The sequence below is a fragment of the Rattus norvegicus genome, chromosome X, assembly GCF_036323735.1.
Source record: "Rattus norvegicus strain BN/NHsdMcwi chromosome X, GRCr8, whole genome shotgun sequence".
In the NCBI taxonomy this organism is placed as follows: Eukaryota; Metazoa; Chordata; class Mammalia; order Rodentia; family Muridae; genus Rattus; species Rattus norvegicus.
In genome coordinates, this window is record NC_086039.1 from 67,632,274 (window position 1) to 67,644,649 (window position 12,376).

Here is a 12,376-nt window from a genome sequence, read left to right on the forward strand (position 1 = left end):
CATAGATAGCCAAGAGTCCAGGGTTAATTTCCAATTATGGAAGAAATGACCTAGTAGTACACCATTTCTCATCTCCTTTCTCCTCTCTTGGACATAGCTAGATCCTTGTTGAGTCATGAACACCACAGAGAAACTGTTATGACAGCAGTAGTGCAAAATGTCAAAAAAGAAAGCAATAGAGCATTGGGGGTTGGGGGTCAGTGTTACTTCCCAGGATATTAGGTGGGATTGTCAAGAGGTTGAAGGTACTCATTGTAGGTTTAATAACTAGTGCCCACTGAAGGGTTATTATGGGGTCCTGCGCTGCCACAGGACTCGGGTCCCTTGGGGAGGTAGGACAGAGAAAGTCACTGGGCAGTGTTGGGCTGAGGGAAGCCACCACCGGGATACCGCTCCAAAGTGGGAAAGCAGGATCTGTGGCATGAGACACAGTTGGAGCTGGCTCAGGGGTCCCTGGGCCTTTTAGGAGGCCGGGGCCATTGGGTTCTCAGGCTCTTGGGCATCCAGGCACCCCTGGGATGCCACAGAAGAACTGAGAACAGAGTGGGGGCCAGATCTAGCCCAGGGCTGAGGAGAAAGAGGGGGAGCTGGTCTGGCAGGGAGAGTCCTTGGCTTGGTGGAGGTGGCAGGCTTGGTGGTAGAGGTGGCTGAGAGTGCAGGGAGGCCCTCTTTGGGAAATTAGACATAAGTTCTGTAGGCGAAGGCTTTCTCTGTGGCTCCTCTCAGCGAATCCCAAATTCCGATGAAAAGAGGTAGTCCTTGGTTTTAAGGTGTTTATTATCATGGCGGGAAGTAGATGAGTAAATTCTTACCTCACTTCTCAGAGTGGGCCTGAGATTAAATACCTTTTGCAGGAAGGAGTGTCTGGGAAGGAAAGGTTTTTGGCTAAGCCTCCAGGCCTTTAGGCACCTCATTATAATTAGAGATCTGTCTTGAGCCTAAGTGACCTGTGTTCTTCTCCTCTACCTGTGGAGGGGTTTGGGGCGTTGCCCTTATGTGACTGATGGCCATAAATCTATGGTGGGCGGAGGGCTGTGGGCTGGTGACAGGCCTGGTTTTCTGGGAGTCAGGCCAAATGTCTGCTATCCCATTCAGGGTCACCAGGATTTCAAATCTCCTCAGCCAGGAACCAGAGTGCCTTTCACAGTTCCTACAACCCATGTCACATCACTAAGAGCTAAGCTATAAAAAAATAAAAAAGAACTCTTGTCAGATTTTTTAAAAACGTAAGAATCTTCAAGGTGTCGTTGTTGGCAAATACACAAGGCCAATTAGGTGGGCCTGAGTTCTAAAAAAGAATTTCTACATGGTAGAAAAGCACAAACTTACTCAGCTATAGGCATATATAGTTGATACAGCTGGGTGGTACGCACAACTCAGAATAGTCAGTCATGGCTGAAAGACATGAACTTTTCCAGTTGAAGTAAGTTAAAACACATTAAAGAATCAAAAGATTATGTGGTGGTCAGAATTTGGGAATGTCTCTTTGTGTGGTAGAGCTCAATGCTCTGGTCCACGGTAGTTACAGAGAAGACTTCATTCCTAGAAAGTTACTGAAACACCACTGTCACTGCTGATAATGATAATGACTAATACTGAATTCTTATTAATGGCCAACAAAACATTGAGAGGGACTTGCTACAGTGGCAGCTATTAAGCACACAGGCCTGTTACTTTTATTCATACAATAAATTTAGATCATGTTTTCCTCTCCCCCCAACTCCTCCCAGATATTACCCACCTCTCTACCTTCAACTTCTCCCCCTGCCTCTCTCTCTGTCTCAAAAAATCCAACCCAAACATAAATCAAAACAATTCCAAAAATAATACAGAATGAAACCCTACCAAAACAACAATAAAAACAAGCAAACAAAACTATGAAATTTGTTTTGTGTTGGGCCTGCCATAGAGTGGCTGACATACCCAGTGATTTACTGAAAGACTGAAAGAGACTTTGGAATACTGACCTAAATAAGATGTTTATATCAAAGCTCTCCCCTCAAGGCTCAGGGATCTATGTAGAAGAAGTTGAAAGATTGTAAGAGCCAGAGTGATGGATGACTCCAAGAAACACTGTCTTTCAGACATAACAAAAATGATTCACCTTTGAACTAACAGAGACTATGACAGCATTCCTAAAACTGTACAGATTTAAGCCAGACACTATCCCAGCACTGAAATGTGGGAGTAGATATAAAGTCCCATCCCAACCAAGAACCTATTTTGCGATTGATATTTGCTGGGAAAAGGTCTGTTACTCTTAATCATAGAAATCCAGAGAAACATGAATACCGAAGGCAAAGATTATTATCTATGGAGATTGTGTGTGTGTGTGTGTGTGTGTGTTTGTATATATGTATGTTACTCATTGCTTCTGGAGTGGGCACATAAACATGAGAGTCTAACTAGTTTAGAAAATAAGTTGAGGAAGTAATAGAGGGACTCAGTATCATATTGAGTCTGGAAGATCTCTGGCCGAGAAATGAAAGAGAATTCTGAATCTTCCATGATAATTGTAAGTTATGGAAGAGATGAGAGACAGTCATGACTGAGATTGGCCATGTCCCACCTATCTCACGTCATGTTGTGTCTGGGATTAGCAGTAGTAGGGTGGTGGCACCTTCCAGGACTTTGTGTAGTAGTAGTTAGGAAAGAAGAAACCAAAGAAATAAATATAGGATTGACAAAACTAGTAGAAAAGGCAGGCATGGAGAAAGAAGAGCCCTGTGTAGCTTTATGAGAGCTAGAAAAACTATTTCATCTTTATTTCTAGGTGAAATTTTGGCAGGGATTCTGAGGGCCTGTGTAGTGAGACTTTCTAGAGTTCAGAGAAATTAAGAGAAACTGGGTATAAGTTCTTTGGATATAGAATGTCTTCCAAAGGCTCACATGTTAAAGGCTATGTTCCCATTATGACACTGTTGGGAAGTGATAGCTACTTTATAAGTGGGTACTAGTGGAAAGTTTCCATATGACTAAGGGTATACTTATGATTGATAAAAGAACGTCTTGAGCATTTTCATATTCTGCCTAATTTGCTGTATAACAATAAGATAGTGGCTTGGCTCTGCCACGTGCTCCCACTTCCCCTATGATGTTTCATTCAAAGCAATAGGTTCAAATGGCCATGGACTGAAAACTCTAAAAGTGAAACAAAACAAAGTTGATTATCTAGTGTTTTCTATCCTGACATACAGCCCATACCAGAATAGGAAGATTCTTTTCTATTCATGGAAAACCTTCAAATGGAGATGCTGCTCAATGACAAATTCCTGGTGCTTTTCCATTTTGACTTTACCAATCACAAACTATCATCACCATTGACGAGAGAGAGAGAGAGAGAGAGAGAGAGAGAGAGAGAGAGAGAGAGAGAGAGAGAGCACCTCCACTCCATAGAAATTTAACAGAAATTTGTATTGGCTGTATTATCAAAATGTAAGGACATAGAACACAAGATTAGAGCATCCTTAAAATCAAATTTGCTTCTACCTCCTTTCTAGAAACTCCAGTTTCCCATGTTTATACATTAGAATTTTCTCAGTAGATAATAAAAAGAATTGTCTAGATTTAATCCTGAATCCACTATATCCTTACTGTGGGAACTTGGATAAAAACTTGGGGTCTATGCCACCTTTTTCTCCTTTATCAAATGGGCTAGTCAAGGGATACCACATAGGAATTATATTAAGACAAATTCAAAGAATTTCCAACACATTTTCATTTAGTAAGAAAAGTGTTACAGCCTATTAGTATGGCAATAGAAAGTATACTTTACCATCTCACATCTTTAGGGAAACTGAAAGGTAGGAATTCTGTAGGTAGTTACTTCATAGTTTTTACAAGAAAATTCCATATACAAAACTGATTTATTACAAAAGAAATATTAAGATACAATTAAAGTTGATATAGATAATAAGATATGGAGAAAATTCTGATTGCACCAGATTCAACAATTGTTTTGAGGTGAACCCTAAACAGAAGAGGCAAAAGGAAGCAAAGGAAAAGCAGAAGTAGAAACAAAAGAAGGATTTGGGTAGCTAGATTAAATATGGAGGAGGTTTTGTCTTGTTACTTTTTATCTTAGTGGGGTTTTTTTTTTGTCTCGTGGGGTTTTTTGAGACAGAGAACATGAAGTTGAGTAGACAGAAAGATGAAGGAGGATCTGGGAGCTGTTGGGTGGAGGAAAAGAATGTGATCAAAATTTTATATGTCAAAAAATAGAACTAAACAAAGAATTCTCAACTAAGGAGTATCGAACAACTGAGAAGCACCTAAAGAAATGTTCGACATCCTTAGTCATCAGGGAAGTGCAAATCAAAACCACCCTGAGATTCCACCTTATGCCAATCAGAATGGCTAAGATCAAAACCTCAGGTGACAACATATGTTGGCAAGGTTGTGGAGAAAAAGGAACACTTTTTCATTGCTGGCGGGATTGCAAACTGGTACAACCACTGTGGAAATCAATGTGGAGGTTCCTCAGAAAATTGGAAATAGATCTACCTAAAGACCCAGCAGTGCCACTCTTAGGAATACACCCAAAAGATGCCCCACCATGCCACAGGGGCACATATTCCACTATGTTCATAGGTTATTTATGATAGCCAGAAGCTGGAAACAACCCAGAAGTCCCACAAAAGAAGAATGGATACAGAAAATGTGGTTCATTCACACAATGGAATACTACTCAGCTATTAAGAATTAAGACATCCTGAGTTTTGCAGGAAAATGGATGAAACTAGAAAAATATCATCCTGAGTGAGGTAACCCAGACCCAAAAGGACATGCATGGTATGTACTCACTAATAAGTGGTTATTAGCCAAAAAAGAAAAAAAAAGTACAGAATACCCAGATACAGTCCACAGAACTCAAAAAATTCAACAAGCTGAAGGGCCCAGGTGAGGATACCTCAGTCTCACATCAGAGGGAGAAGAAAGCAACCACAGGAGGGGAGAGAGGGAGATGGGGGGGCAGGGGAGAATAACATGTCTGGTATTGGGTGGAGGAAAAGGATTGAAGCCCTGAGGGTCAGCAGAAAGAATAGAAACAGGTGACCTCAGGAGGTAAGAGGTTGGTAGGACCCTCCAAAATGGATCAGACCTGGGATGTGAGTGACTCTCAGAACTTAAAGGGGGGGACCCTAGATGAAATGCCTTCCAATGGGGCGGGGGACCTTGTAGAGCTCACCTCCAGCAGAAAGACAGGTCATCAAGTGAGGAATGGGATTGCTATCCCATAGTCAAAACCCTGACCCATAATTGTTCCTGTCTGAAAGAAATGCACGGATGGAAATGGAGAAGAGCCTGAGGAAAAGAAGGTCCAGTGTCAGACCCAAGGATCCAGCTCAAGGGGAGGCCCCAAGGCCTGACACCATTATTGAGGCTATGGGGCACTCACAAAAATGGACCTATCATGACTGCCCTCCAAAATACCCAACAAGCATCTGAAAGAGTCAGATGCAGATATTTGTACCCAACCAATGAATAGTAGCTGCTGACCCCTGTGGGCAGCTGGAAGAAGTTGAGGAGGGCAGCAATCCTGTAGAAGGACCAGGAGTCTCAATTAACCTGGACCCCTAGTTATCTCAGACACTGGGCCACCAACCAGGCAGCACACACCAGCTGAGATGAGGCCCCCAACACATATAAAGCAGAGGACGGCTGGATCTGGGTTCAATGGGAGAAGATGCACCTAACCCTCAAAAGACTGGAGGCCCCAGGAAGTTTAGAGGTCTGGTGGGGTGAGTAGGGTAGGATATCCTCTTGGAGACAGGGGTGGGCGGGGAGGAGGTATGGGATGTGGAAAAGTTAGAGGGTGGGCCAGGAACAGAATAATATCTGGAGTGCAAAAATAATTTTTTTAAAAAGAAATTTTAAAAAAGTGTAAAGACTTCAGTCTCACTAGAAGAAATTAAATTATGCCAATAACCTTGAATAATCTCAAAAAACTGTGTAGCTCAGAAGGTAACCATTCAAGTAATTGAACCATTATGTGATTAACAGAAACAGTGAGATAACACTATATGGGTAATAGCATGCTAATTTTTTGATAATTAAAAAATTGGGTTGTTTATGCATGTTTGCGAATGTATATGTGCATACCACATGCTTATCTGGTACCCACAGAGGCCAAAAAAGGACAAAATATCCCCTGGAATTGGAGTTACAGTTATCAACTACTCTGTTGCTACAGAGAAATCAATCCAGATCCCCTGGAAAACCAACAAGTGCTCTTAGCCTCTGAGTCGTCTCTCAGCTATAAATCTGTGATAATTGTGAGATAACAGGAAAAGACTAATAAAGCCATATTGCTGCGTTTCAAGTTGCCTGTCTGTCCAAATGTGAAGTACTTTGTCTCCTGAAGTGGCTGTTGTGAGGAAAACTAAAGTAAAGAACCCAAGAGTGTTCCTCTGCAAAACTTTATGTCAGGCAACTGTTATGTACTCCAATATGAAAAGCAACCAGCCTCGTCTGAAACAACGGATCTGAAGTAATTAAGAACTTAGAATTCATGATATTCCCCCAGGAGAAAGCTTAAGGTTCCCTAGAGAAGTAGCACTGCATAGGAAAGACTGAAGGCCCACTCCCCTTCCTATGCTGTGATTCCCCCTCTCTGAGCATCAACAAAATGGGAAAATCACACCTTTGATAAGATGATAAGCTATGTGAGACACAAACAAAGCAGTATTTATCTGGCAGAAACAGAAAAAAATCCTGGATGACACGTATGGGAGTTCTCCTCTGTGTGAGTGAGCATTGTTGGAAGCCAGTGTCTAGACTAGACTCTGGCATACAGATTACCCAAGAAAAGTCCTTTATGATGGTACTCTGAATGCCTTGTTTCTATCCTTGGCTATGCTGTGTAGACTTAAGCAAGTAGTTTTCCCTCTCTGAGCTTGTTTCTCTGGCTATAAGAAGTTACCTTGTAGCCAGTGGCTTTCATATTAGACTTTCCAGCATTAGACTCACCTGGAGAGGAAAGGAGCTGATGATGGGGAACAGGAAATTCCCTTTTGTTGATAAGTTCCTCTCTCACCACCAAACCATCCCCCAAAAGGCCCGAGGCAAGGAATCTTTTTATTAAATCATGCAAGAAAAGCTTTAGCCACAATATGAATCAGTTCATCAAGTACATGGCCTGAAGCAGCTGAATCTCAGTATACTTTGTCATACTTTAATTTGAAAACTAATTTCCAGCCATTTAACTAACCATGCTCCTCCTGGTCTTTTGCAATTTCTGTTAATGCTGCTTTGCTATGATTAAAATTTCCTCCCAATCTTCCCCTTCTTGTGTGAAATGAAGATGCTAAACTGGCCACAGACCAGCAGAGTTGTCCATTTTCATTGTATCAAGGCCTGTGTATAAATGCTGACAGGATCCTTTGAGACAAAAGTAGACATGAATGACGTGCTCAGCATCTCAGAGAGGAAGTGACAAAGCTCAGTCTTGACCATAGAGATCCTGAGAAGAGTTCTAAGGGCCACATGCTGCCTTTCTACTGCTTCCGTTGCAGTCTGACAGCCAAGTAACTTTCAGTCTGTTTATTCCCTAGACTCCCTCTGCTATTCTTAGACATAGAGAAACTTCATTCGCTTGTCAGCAAAGTTACAGGCCACGTGCAAAGCAATGCAAGAAGCAGAAAGTTATGGACTCTCAACAGATTAGATCAGACAAAGCCAAGTGTTTCTCAAAATTTTAATGTGAATAGAAATCTCTTATGGGGTCTTGTTAAAATACAGATTCTTATTTCAGATGTCTAGGGTAGATCCCAAGAATCAGCATTTCTAACAAGCCCCCAGGTAATGTAATGCCAACACTTGTGTTTTCATTAGTCCTATTTCTAAACGTCCTCAGTTTCATTTGGGATTCATTTTCTTTTGAAGATGTATTTATGAATTTGATGTACATGGGTATTTTTGTCTGCAGGTAAAGATGGGGGCATTGAATTCTATGGAGCTACATTTATAGATGGTTATGAGTTGCCATGTGGGCACTGGGAACTGAACTCGGGACCACTGAAAGAGCAACCAGTACTAATTGTCGAGCGATCTCCCTGGCCCTGGGATCCATTGTCATAACTGCTTTGTGACAGTTCGGTAAATGGAAAACTCTCTCTAGTTTTCAATCCTGGATTTTTATCATTTCTAGATTCTGCTCATGGACAACTCATCTTCTGCTCTCTGGGCCTCATGTTTCCTTACGTACATGACAGAATCGCCAGCCTTCATGTACAGATGCTGGGAGGCCTGAGAGAATGACAAAGCTGTGTTGCAAAGTGGAGAGTAAATTAAAACTCGTGGATCCAAAAGAATTTTGTGCTGAGTTCTCTTTAGATATCTTACAAGGCGGTGTAAGTAGTAGGTAGTGGGTGGACCATCATTCCTGATATGTTGAAAGACTATTTCCGTGATGAGACTGCAGAGGGAGGACATTTATACAAGAGACTCTGCACACTTAATTGAAAAGCACATGAATGGGCTCAGGGATCTCATTCTTTTCTCTGATTTCACACACATGGTACATATAGGCAATCTTTTAAGGCCTCTATTAGTGTCCTTGACATAAAATACTGCATTTCCCTATGAAAAATGAAGGCTTTTCTTCATTGAAAATATCTTGTCAAGTTACTTTGCTTCTCAGGATTTTCTGTTGCTGTTGTTTCAAAAGCTTTTGTAGGCTTGGAATGTGTCAAGGCCACTTGTCTGCTGCTACTTTAATAACAGCTTCACTGATCTATGTTCTCTCAAAAGCAATTATTTTACAAGTTGTTGAACTAATTCCTTTATTTTTTTTTGTAGTTCTTACAGAATAAAGGAACGTCTTGAAAAGAGAAAGATGTTTCTCTATCGTAGCCCATTATTTCAGAAGCTCTCTGCATGACACTGTTTTACTATTTAAATCAAATGCTTAGTTTTGTCCCATGGTGCTGGATACTCCATAACACCTCTTTTTCATTTTTCAACTTGAAATACAAAAAAAAAAATTCAATGAAATTTCTTTTATTAAATGACCTCCTGGTTTTTGCTTTCACTGAAGAAAATCTTTGTAGGGATATGACCCCAGGGCATCCAATTCCACAGAGGCACAGAGAACTTTCCTCTTCAATCTGCATGTTTGCATGCCATCAGCCTTCTGAATGAAACCATGACATACTGGGAAAGCACAGAATCACCTAGGAAAACACTTTCTCTATCAAAAAAAATGACTAAGGCAAAGAATTCACAGCTACTAATGACAGCAAATTCTTCACTTTACAAGGAGAGGTGGCATGATCTTTTAAAATATATTACCAAATGGGTAAACCCAGAGTGAAAAGAAAATCCAAATCTGGAGTATAGTTCAGTCTATATTTTACTACCTTATGAAATGGACTTGTACCATTTTCCCCCAACCCAACTGCTTTCCTTTCCATATTTGTAAGGAACATGGGAATCAACTGTCCATCCACCTCCAGTCATGTGTCCTCTATTTAAATACCTACCTCAGCCCGGCATAGGGAAAATTGCACAGGGTGCAAGGTCAGAGAGGCTTGGATGCAAATCACATCTCTGGTATTTATGTCTGCGTCCTAGACCCAGTAACTTAATGCACCTAGGTACTCTTCTGATCTGGGCAAGACGAGTACTTACATGATTGTTATAGGGATGAAAGAATAGGGCATTTGAAGTACCTAGTCCTTAGTGGGTGATTAATAAGTGCTAGCACTTCTGTTGTTACTGTCTAAGACTTAACAGTTCTCACTTACTTGCCAGGGTTGCTGCTAATTTCTCACAGTTACCACACACACCATCATGTCTTCTGAGTGAGTGCCTATGCATCATGCACAGGTCAAGCCAATCCCATTTCATAAGAGTATGTTTCACCACAGAACGTTGTGCTTTTCCAAGGGAAATGGTTTGTTTCAGTCTTCAAAGAGAGTTAACTGAAGAAGCAGAACTACCCCCACCAACTGCTCCCTGGCCTCCAAAATTGGTGCCCCCACCTTCCCCAGCTGAGTTTTCATTCATGCCCCCACATAATACCGCAATCATAGAGCAAAGTTTCTAGATACTTTTTCGATTGGGATTGCAATGTCTTTCTCTGCCTTTCAATAGTATTCTAATATTTTTAGTGTTTACCATGGTATTTTTCCTCATAAAATCCAGATCCAAACTGTCTTTATAATCATTCATGGATCTAAAGACCTAGTAACCCACTCCTGTGACCAAGTTCTGCCCATATGCTTGCTTTTCACTCATTAACAGAGAGGGAAAAGCTTTAAGAGCAGAGCTCAATAAGAGCCCCGAAAGCCTTGGAGGCTGCAGCCTAGGCATCCGCCCAAAAACAGAAGCATCAGCACTCTGAAAAACAGGGTTCAAAACTGTCTGTTCCTCAGACTCCTTACTTACTGCAGGTACTGCTTTTGCTTTAGTGCACTTTCAATGACTCCAGCAGTAATGAAAGGGACTGGGGCTTGTATCTTGAAATTTTCGACTTGCTGGCAAATATGAGAGGCTCTAGAAAGAGGATAAAAGCCAATACCTCCCAAAAGGGCCATTAAAGCCACCACCTACAAGGCCCCTTCCTAGATAAATGTGGTGTACTAAAAAGAACCTTATGTAGGAGCTCAGACACCTGGGATCTTGTCCTGCTGTGGTCACTAACTTGCTCTTCATGTAAACTAAGCTGTTGTTAGTATAAATGCTTTTGAAAGTTCCTTCTAATCCAACCCTTTATGGGCTGTAAAGAGTCTTTTATCTCAAGGGCTGTGGTTCTTAACCTTTATTGGGTTGCAGTCCCATTTGAAATTCGGTAGAATGTTAGGAACCATCTGCTCAGAAAAGGCATTACCCTCATGGAATTGTATATGTCATCTTGGGGGCATCATGGAGTTCCAGAATCCATAAGCCCCTGGTTAAGATCTGGTTTCCTGTGTTTGTGGCTTTGTTTGTTTGCTTGGGTTTATTTTGGTGGTGGGGGGGGTGAAAGGGCACGTCATAAGCTAGAGGCAAATGAGAAGCAAGAGCAACAATTCCTTGGACTCAGTCGATCTTAACCATTTTTCCTGACACTTGACCCCCTCCCCTTTTTACAGAAAATGTTTTCTGTTTCGTTTTATTTGTTGATTGCAGGAAAAGAAGCTATTGGGAGAAAGGAAGGAAACTCCAGAGAGGCCCAGGCTTTGACATGCAAAACATGCTTGGCAGATTTGTCCTCAAAGGCAGGAAGCAAAAAGAGAAAAGTCTATTTTCCTAAGCCCATACTGGGGAAGGACTCTGGGTGTGAATCATTCATGCAGTTTAGCCCTTCTGCATTTCAGTAACATGTCACGCTACCAGGGTGCCAAGCTGGAATTAGTCCTTGAAAAGAGACATGACGTAATTCTCCAATATTCACCTAACACCTCTACCCCTTCCAAATAAGGTAAGCAATGGTCCCAACTCAGGTGGGTCTTTAGATCAGGGTAAGAGACCTAAGTACAGTCTTTAGCCCTGAATCGTGCAGAATCCAACGACCTTCGAGGAAACACGCTGTTCAGAGAAGAGTGGGAAACCAGGTTGTACGCTTGGATACAGGTCAGTGGGTCTTTCCCTTCAGTAGAGCTTAGAGCTTCAGAGAATCCAGCCATCCAGTGTCCTAGAAATTGCTCACAATCGAAATTCTGGGGAGATGAAGACAGAATGCAAAGGAGAAACAAACACGTGCCTAAGACATGTGCTCCTTATTTTATAGGTTCCCAGACACCGAGTCTACAAGGCCAGAAAGAGCTGCTCTTCAGCACCAATAGCTCGCAAGGGTTTGAAGGAGACCCTTTTCCCAGCCAGAAAAGGGTCCTACAAGACCAAGTCCTTTCAAACCTAAAAGAAAAAGAAGAAAGTAGGAAGTTAGCTAGGTTTGGGTAACTATTTAGCAGACATTGAGCATTGGGGTGTCTCTACTTACCCTGTAACTGGTACCTATCCTGGAAAAGGGACTTTACTACTTCAGATCCTATGCAACAGGCCTAAGACTGCTGAAATTAGAAGTAGAGACTGCACCTTTGATCCCACCTCCAGTTCCCTAAAAATCTATCAGCAGGGGAAGCAAAATCCTGAGAGGAGAACTTCTGAGGCTACTGGCCTACTCTCTTCCCTTGCACCGTAGCCACTGCCTTTCTGGTCCTTTCTGGTCCTTTCAGTATCTCCAAACTTCCTTTGAGCAGGCCTTCATTTTTTAAGCTGATAAGGAAAGGTTTATCTATCTTGAGGTCATGGAGGACTGGCAGTGACAGGAAACAAGAGAAGGCTAAGGAGCACATGGCAAGCCAAACTCCAGAGACTTGAACTTCATTAATGTGCATATTGGTTCATGTCATGCCAGAGATCTGATAACCAAGCAATCAAAAGTCCTACGCAG

General features: G+C 41.8%; 1 protein-coding gene across 3 annotated transcripts in view; it reads right to left on the reverse strand.

Moving 5' to 3' along the window:
* Positions 1-7,682: 7,682 nt before the first annotated feature.
* Positions 7,683-12,376, reverse strand: part of Ophn1 (oligophrenin 1) — a 378,262-nt gene continuing 373,568 nt past the window's right edge. For 2 of the 3 annotated variants that reach the window (XM_006257072.5, XM_039099689.2), the window contains one exon: positions 7,683-11,838. The gene's annotated coding sequence lies outside the window, so the exon portion shown is untranslated. The remainder of the gene's footprint in view (positions 11,839-12,376) is intronic. The other variant, NM_001107848.1, reaches the window with a different exon arrangement.